The sequence below is a fragment of the Suncus etruscus genome, chromosome 14 (assembly GCF_024139225.1).
Source record: "Suncus etruscus isolate mSunEtr1 chromosome 14, mSunEtr1.pri.cur, whole genome shotgun sequence".
NCBI classification, from domain to species: Eukaryota; Metazoa; Chordata; class Mammalia; order Eulipotyphla; family Soricidae; genus Suncus; species Suncus etruscus.
The window spans coordinates 10,639,275-10,648,006 of NC_064861.1; the positions used below are offsets into that span (position 1 = coordinate 10,639,275).

Genomic DNA, 8,732 nt, shown 5'->3' on the forward strand with positions numbered 1-8,732 from the left:
CCTACTTATTTTTTAGCTTTTGGGACATAAATGATGCTCAGAGGTTATTCCTGGCTCTGCACTCAGGAATTATGCTGTCATTGCTTGTGGGGTGGGAGGGAACTATATAGTATGCTGGGGATTGAATCCTGGTTGGCCACAAGGCAAGTGTTTTACCTGCCAAACTATCTTCAGCCCATCTTACATTTTTATATGTCACTGTTTATCAGTCTCAGTTTTATTGAATGTCAGCATATGGTAAAGGAGTGCACAAGGTTAATTTGGAGATATAATATGAAAAAGCAAAAAGGCAGAGCTAGAAAGCAAAATAAGTAGTAAAGAAAGCCTGTAAAGAATGTTTTTACTGAATAACCACTGTTTCAATCTGTGGTGCTAGAGCACAATAAATTGCCACTTTCTCTATTGCTTAGGGTGACTCTACCAGTTATGTGAACATCACAGAAACCCAATGACCCAAAGTAAAAGGGGCAGCTAGGACTGGGGAGCAAGTTATTGATTGTAGAGGAAGAAGGAAGTAATTTTGTTAGGAAAAGTAAGGTTGGAAATTAATTCAGTTGGGGGAGAAAAGTCCAATAAAATTATAGAACAATTTTATATTCAAGAAAGTTATTATTTCAACATCTACCAGAAGAGCACAACTAAAGTCTGAACATGTATATGTGTGTCCATGCATACACACAGAGAAGCTGAGTATTATTAGTGGCATTAATTTTGGTCTGACTACCCAGTGCAATTAGTCATGAAATATTGTCTTCTGCTGACAATCCACTGAATTTGATTTTATTTCAAATAGTAAACATGACTATCCAGGAAGTGTTTGTTAATGCTAATTTAATGTTAACATTCTGGAAGACGAAGCCCAGCAGCTGTGCAGGTTGTTGCTTTCCCATCACTAGGAAGAATTACCATGAAGCTCCAATTCCAGTAAAGCAGACTCTGTCATATGATCATTTATCAAAAAAGAAAACAGAATAAAATTAGAATAACGAATCTTGGCCTCATTGGAAGTCTTATGCTTCAAGATAAAAGTCAACAAATATTTGTGGAGGTGTTTGCGACAGTGAAAAATGTACCATATGAATATTTAGATAGCAGCATCATTAAACTGCAAAGAATCAACATTTAACATAGTTTTGCGTACAATTATGCAGTCATTAAATTGATTGTAAGATGACACCCAGCTATTAATCCAAAATAAAGGCATTGCCCCATCTTTCTCTTTTCTTTAAACATAGCCCTTTGTAATGTAAAATCCCACCTGGATCACTCTACATTGCCCTCACTGGTGGATGTTGTTCTGGGACATTCAAGAAAGAGCATTTGGCTTTGTTGGGTCAGTCAGAGAGACCATAAGGCACAGAATAAATCTATGCCTCTCTCCTGACTGGCTTCGCTTATTAATCCTTAGCAGCTACCTACATCAGGCTCATCTGCCTGGGGATGGAAATACACATGTGAAGTGATTTCACAATGTGGGGATTTATTTTGCAACTGGTGCTAGGACAGCATCCTGAGGACCAGAGAAAACCACAATGACAGTGAGTTATTTGACCCTCTGGTGGATAATCACCATGGCCTCCTTCAGTTGGACTGAGTGTGCATTGCCGTCATTGAAATATTGGTGCATTGGCCCCTGTTCTGAACTTGGCAGAAACCCCTTCAGGCAGGACAAAAGCAGGTAGTAAAAGGTAAAATGCTGAAGACTCTGAGCAGAACCCTATGTGATCTTCAGGGTGCTTCCATGGGTCATTCAAGAAAATAAAAAAAAAAGTGACAAAATGTCTCTAATTTTTCTTAATGTTCAAAACAATTATATAATATTGTTTTTTATTATATCCTATTTCTGAAGAATGGCAAAAATACATTAATAGATAAATATAGCTGAAAATCTGTAGATCTTCCAGAATGGAACTGAAGGTTCTAACATACAGAAGCATAACATGTTGACTTTCTACCTTCTAATTTTCTCTATCTCCTAATATAAAGATTTTACTAATGCTATAGGAGATTCTTAATTTTATAATTTGAAAAGACTTGTTTTGAAAAAATCATTAGGGCAGAAGCATTGTGAGCAGAGTGCACATAGCCAATCTAGGTTCAATCCTTAGCATTCAAGATGGTTCTCTGAGCACTGTCAAGAATAATTCCCGAGTTGATTTGAGAATAAGCTCTGAACATGGCCAGGCATAGCTCAAAACAGGCAAAATGCATTAATTAATGGCAGTTGTAACATTGGCTCATCCACTGAATCATTTCATTGCTGGGTTAATTTCAGCAGGCCAGATCTACCCAGCCATAGAGAAGCTAGTTTGTTGCAAGAGCCCAGATTCCAACCTCTCATTCAGGAAGGTTGTTGACTGAGAGCCCCATTTTGGGGCAGAAATCAAGTCAGCAACCCTGACTTTCTGACTATGTCAACTGGACAATATCAGAGTACCTTCTAGCCACTGAGGCCAGATTATAGCCCCACCCAGTTCCCAGCCCAGCTAACAAACCTGCAGGATTCCTGAGACAGGAAATCCAGCCTGGCTTCCACCCAACTTCTCAATCCAATTTATGCCCTACTTGGACAGGGTATCTGGCAAATAAATCAATTGTCTCCAGCTACAACCAGACACAGAGCAAAGTGAGAGGCCCTTCCCTTTCAGAGAACCAGACAAGAAAAAACCCTTGCCTTAAGCTCAGTCAAACTCAGTTACCAGAGTACTACCCAGAGTAAGACCCAGACCATGACACATCTTAAAGACAAGCCCACATCATGACATGAATGAACATCAACGCAACCCGCACAGCTGATCTAATTAATCTAACAAATAAATCTAGAATGTTCTTTCTAAGAATATCAAGGGAAGATTATTTGGGGCCAGAGTGATAGTACAGCAGGTAAAGTTCTTGCCTTGCACTCAGCAGCCCACCCTGGTTTGATCCCTGGCATCTTATCTGGTCTCCTGAGCACCACCAGGAGAGTTTTCTGAATAGAGAACCAGAAGTAATCTCTGTTATTGTTGGTCATGGCCCCAAATTAAAACCTCAAACAAAAAACCTCCTGAAAGATTCTTCAGCATAGATCTTATATGAGACCACAAAGAAAAGTATCACCATTTTCAAGAAGATCAATCATATTAAACATCTTTTCCAATCATATAGGTCAAGAATCTAGAAATCAGTTAGGAGAAGGGAACTGGAAAACCAATACATATACAGATATTAGACAATATACTACTGAACAGCCAATAGATCAGAGATGAAAAAAATATTTGGAGACAAATGGAAGTAAAATCAAACACAGTCACCTTTCCTTGTTATTTCTCTATCTGGATGATCTGACAATCATGGTCAAGTGTGGAGTATGAAATTTTCAAAGTATTACGTGAATTTTTTCCATGTAGTTCTATTAAATATTTGTTTTATATACTTAGGTGACCTGCGGCTGACTGAATAAACATTTACAATTATCAGACCTTGATGGAATTACTCATTTGTCTTTATACCACATTCTTCTTTGTTAATTTCCATCAATTTTAGCTTGGTTTATTTTTGTTCAGTCCAGAAAAATATTCCAGGAATAAAGGTGTTTTCCATAACATCTCCCAGGCATTGCTAGCACCCCAAGCACAGAGCAGAAAAAAAAATCTGAGTACTGCTGAGTGTAGCCTCCAAACCCCACCATAATCTAATCTAAGTGTAATTGTCTTTCCTTTATTCAGGTTATTGCTTTCTTGGAACATCTTTATCCAGAGAGAGAGAGAGAGAGAGAGAGAGAGAGAGAGAGAGAGAGAGAGAGAGAGAGAGAGAGAGAACATGTTCTGACAAAATTACGGAGAAACAAGAACTCAAGTTCACTATTTATTAGGATCCTCAATTTGCACGGACACTACTGAAAATAGTTTAGAAACTCTTTTAAAAATTAACACTAGACAAATACCAGATTTTCTCACTCATTTGTGGAGTATGAATAAACAGTAAAATAAATAAATAAAAAGTGAACACTAGAACTACCATAGATATAGCACTGATACATATGTAATAAAAAGAAACAATTGTACCATGCTAAAGAAATTCCTGTCTTCTGGCTTTCAATTCCCAGCACCATAACCTGAAATTCTTTTACTTGGGAACAGGAAAGCCTTGTCCTGGGCGAGGGGCGGGAGGACAACTAGGCCCCAGACCAAAGGCCTTCAACGGGGCAATGGAGCAGTTTCTTCACTCCAGCTCCTGGGGGCCAGACAAATGGGTCCCAAGGTTTTGTGGGCGAAAGGTACACTGTCCAAGCAGCCTTCCCAAACAGCTTTCCTTCCCTCACATCAGTCCTTCCAAAACACGAGGGTCCTAGTGTATAAAAAACTGTAGGAAGTTATAGTTTATGTAGTTAAATTATAGGTGGTTTATTGTATTATGATACCATAATGCACATAATTTTGGATGGCTTCTGGGAAAGGAAATGGGATGCTCAGGACCAGCTGTATAATATTCCACTGTGTATACTCCCTATACAGTGCTCAATACATATCACGTTCTCTAGAATTATTTATACACAACCTAATACATGAAGCCTTTATCCAGTAAAGTTCAACATCACCAATCATGATTGACCTAACAAGTGGAAAATCTTTACATCAGACTTGCCAACTTTATATATTCTTTTTTTTCTTTTTCCCTTTTTAAGTGTTTTATCCCATATCACTTGGGTCAGCTTTGTAAATGTAACCCATGGATTCTGTGTCTGCATTGTATGTACATGAGTATATGTGGTCACTACACCACTAATGCCCATCTGTAATAGATATGATGAGCTCCCCGGGCAATCAGAAAGCCCAATTATAATCTGTAGACAGAGATCCTTTGAAGAGATGCTAGAAAGGCTGTGTAGCAGGCAGGATGAAGCACATTTTCCATTCATATCCAGGTTGACCAGAAAGTCTATATTTGGGGGCAGTAAATTAGGCCCCTACTTTGGAGGAGGGGCACACCCCCTGCTGAGTGGGGGGGCAACTGTAATGACGATCAATAGGTATCTGAACTTAATCCAAGTTCTTAGTTCAGGCAGAAGTCCATAGGAGGTCTGAAATTGATGTACCAAGTATGGTCAATTATTTATAGATGGGAGCTTAAGTTACAAACCAAAACAAAATGTTTTAGGCTGAAAACCTCCCCGTGTAAATAAACAACTTGAGATCCCCTCCAAAATAGAATGTTACCCAATCCTCCACCTTCTTAGGGTAAGACCTGCTTGTTTCTGGAAGGGGTCTTTGAGAGGTATGAAGAAAATCACCCGAGGGATGGAGAGAAATTTTGGAGGGGAGATTGGGAGAGATTGATCAAGGAGAGGTGGCAGAATGGAGCTGTCTGAAACATGTTGGGATGACAGGGCCAATAATGGAGATGGCTTGGAAGGCTATGATAGGCCACACATGTGGTGGCTAAGGCCTTGAATAAAGCTGATGTTTCATGAAATCTGACTGCAATGAATGATTTCCTTGTTGCCACTCTGAACCCTCAGACCCGCTGGCTGGAGAGGATTGCAGACGCATGGCCTGAGCTGGAGGAGGCCGCTCCATCATCCACCTCCATCCTGCCCCTTCCAGGGCTTATATTCTACATGGAACTAGTAGATAATTCTCTGTTTAGAGCTCATGTCAGAAACTGATTAAGGTGATTGTTGGGCTTGTTACTTTGACTTGTTATTTCGACTCCCACCTGCATCAATAATACCTTGTGGCATTGGTCCTCTCTGAGCAGGCACATTAAAATGGGGCAAAACTTACTTATGCAAACAAGTTATTATTTAATAGTGATGGGAACACACAAATTTTATACTGCAGTAGGACACTGTAAACTTGGCACAGTGACTTGGTTTATCAGTCAGTAGGTAAGACATTGACCATTTACCACTGACCCATGGATACCATCTGTGGAAACAATCAGTTTTCTGCACCATGACAAGGAATTAAAAAAGCTACTAAGGAAGGCCCTACTACTGAATGGCACTGACTTACACTGAAGAGGGTCCTTATGACAACCTGATGACTTGGTAACAGCAACAGTCTGCTTCTTAGGACTGGTGAGACACTATATGTCACCGAACTTCTACATAGGATCTGTACAGAAACTAGGACCTATAACTACAGAAATCTGACAGCAACAACCATCATGGTAAAGAGCTCTTATTGGGACCATCGACAATGATTATTGGGTTGAAAAACATAGTATGCCTAGAGCCTGGAGGCCTGAAGTCTGTCTTTTTTTTTTTTTTGGTTTTGGGGTCATACCTGGTGATGCTCAGGGGTTACTCCTGGCTATGTGCTCAGAAATCGCTCAGAAATGGCTTGGGGGACCATATGGAATTCTGGGGAATAGAACTGTGGTCTGTCCTTGGCTAGTGCAGGAAAGGCAGATGTCTTACCACTTGTGCCATGGCTCCAGCCCCAGGAGTTGGTCTTATGCCAGAGTGCTTCATGTGTAAGGTGTCCATGCTCATAGGCCAAAGGTTTTTCCTTTCTATTTCTCCCATATTTTGCTGTGCCTCTGCAAACAACAACTGCCACACACACACACATTACACACTCATATCTTTTTTAGTGTATTCTTGTATCTCCTAACTTTAAAAAAGGGGAGTCATACTAAACCCTCTTCTAGTGTTATAATGGCTTTACTGGAGTTACAAACATTTTCACAAATAATTGCTTGCTATTTTCTATTTTTATTTTTCTACTAACTTTGCTTCTGTCATCCTGAAACAAGTGTATTATATCAGTTATGACAACTATGTGATATATTTTCTTTAAATAAATTAATTAAAAAACCAGGACTAGGCAGAACTTATCCTGGGACCAATAAGAAAGACCCTAGCCTAGGCTTCTGCCTAGGATTTGTACAAAAGTCAAGATCTCTAATTCCAGAGGTCTGATTCTGACAAGTGAGACTGAGCAGAACTTCTGGAACCATAATGAAAGACTCTATCTTAGGCTTCGACCTAGGATCTGAGCAAAATCCAAGACCACTTATTATAGAAGACTGATTACAACAACAATGATGGAACAGAACTTCTAGAACTGTAAAGAAAGACTCTATCCTAGACTTTGTCCTATGACCTGTGCAAATACCAAGATCTCTAGCTACAGAGGCCTGATGTTATCATTCACAACTGAGTGGAAAGTTTCCTGGCACCATAAAAAGACCTTGGGTGTGATAAAGAGCATGTACGGAGCCAGTAGTTGTTCCCATGGCAGTATGCTTCAAGGGCAGAGAAACCCTGAATCTCTTAGGCCAAGGTAATTCCCTCCCTTACTTATTTCCCCAATACTTACTGTGCTTATGCCAAAAAGAAAAATAAGGAAGCACAAATCCTTGCCACATCAGCACTCCTTTTTATTTTCCTTTTAATTAATTAATTAATTAATTTTTTCTTTCTTTTTTACTCTTGTGGTTATTATTTGGTGATTTATTTTTGTTGCTGGGTGCTTTTATTTGGTGGTTACTGCCTTTTCTTTTTAATTTTTTCATTGTTGTTTGTTGGTTTTTGTTATGTTTTTCTTCTTTTTTATGTCTTTTTTTCTGTCTTCTACCAACTTGAATCATCTTGTTCTGCCTCATAAATTGAGGGGGAAATAAAAATGAATAGTACCAGGACCAAACAGCCTCATGAGCATTGAGTGGAAAGAAAAACTGATCAGACTTAAACACTAAACATAAAGTCAACAACAACAGAATCAATACCCTATCTATAACAAGCTATACACAGAAGGGAACAGTTTCAATAGCACTCCAGGGGATAAAGGAGGGTGATATCGGACACATCCTGGGAAAAGAAGTCGAAGGAGAACAACACTGGTGGTGGGAATAGCCCTGATTTATTGTCTCTATGTACCTTAAATATTAAATATTAAATAAAGATTTATTATTCACTTTGGTCAAAATAAAAATTATTAAAAAAATTTCTGCCTTCTTTCTTTTTTTTGAAACTGGATTATCACAGCGGGAAAACACCAATTTATACTGTGAGCAGGATTTGAAACTGTGTGGGGAGTCCCCATTGGATTTTGAGCCCAACACCTTAACCACTCAGCCATCACAGCCTCCTGACTTCTTATTCACTGTAACTTTATTTACAATGCCTGAGATAGGAAAGCAATTGATTGTATACTGAGAGATGAAAGGATAAAGAATATAACATGTCTATATTTAGTAACATTATTATCCTGTCTTCTGTGACAGTATGGATGGAATTTGAGGGCTGATGCTAATTGAAATAATGAATCAAAGACAGACACAATCCCAGGTATGGAAGCTACCCTCCACCCACTTTAAAAAGCTTGGCCCAGGGGCTAGAGAAACAACAAAATGGTTAAGGAGCCATTGCATTGCTGCCTACACCAGTTTGATCCTTGACACCATAAGGTCTGAGCACCTACAAGGGTAATCCTCACCACCATAGGTTATGAGCAGTTCTAGAATCAGTAGGTTCAGTATACTGAAAATCATGAAGCATCATAAGTATTGCTTGGATGGTTCCCAGAAATAAAACAACCACCAAAAAGGTGCTAAGCCTGATCTGACTCAGTAATACACTTGAGGTTGTCCATCCAGAACTGTGTCTACACATCCATATGGGTTTGTGCCTCTAGCTACACAGATCTCACATTTGCCTTACCCTCTCACCAAGCTATCTTTAACATGTTATTTTCTCTAAGGAGAACTTGTTGCATCCTGTAGCTCTGCTTAAATTTACTTTT

At 39.2% G+C, this 8,732-nt stretch overlaps 1 non-coding gene across 1 annotated transcript; it reads right to left on the reverse strand.

Annotated features, from left to right (window-relative positions):
- Window positions 1-7,993: 7,993 nt before the first annotated feature.
- Window positions 7,994-8,075, reverse strand: TRNAL-CAA (transfer RNA leucine (anticodon CAA)). The gene has a single exon. It is a non-coding gene; the product is annotated as a tRNA-Leu (tRNA).
- Between the last annotated feature and the right edge of the window lie 657 nt (window positions 8,076-8,732).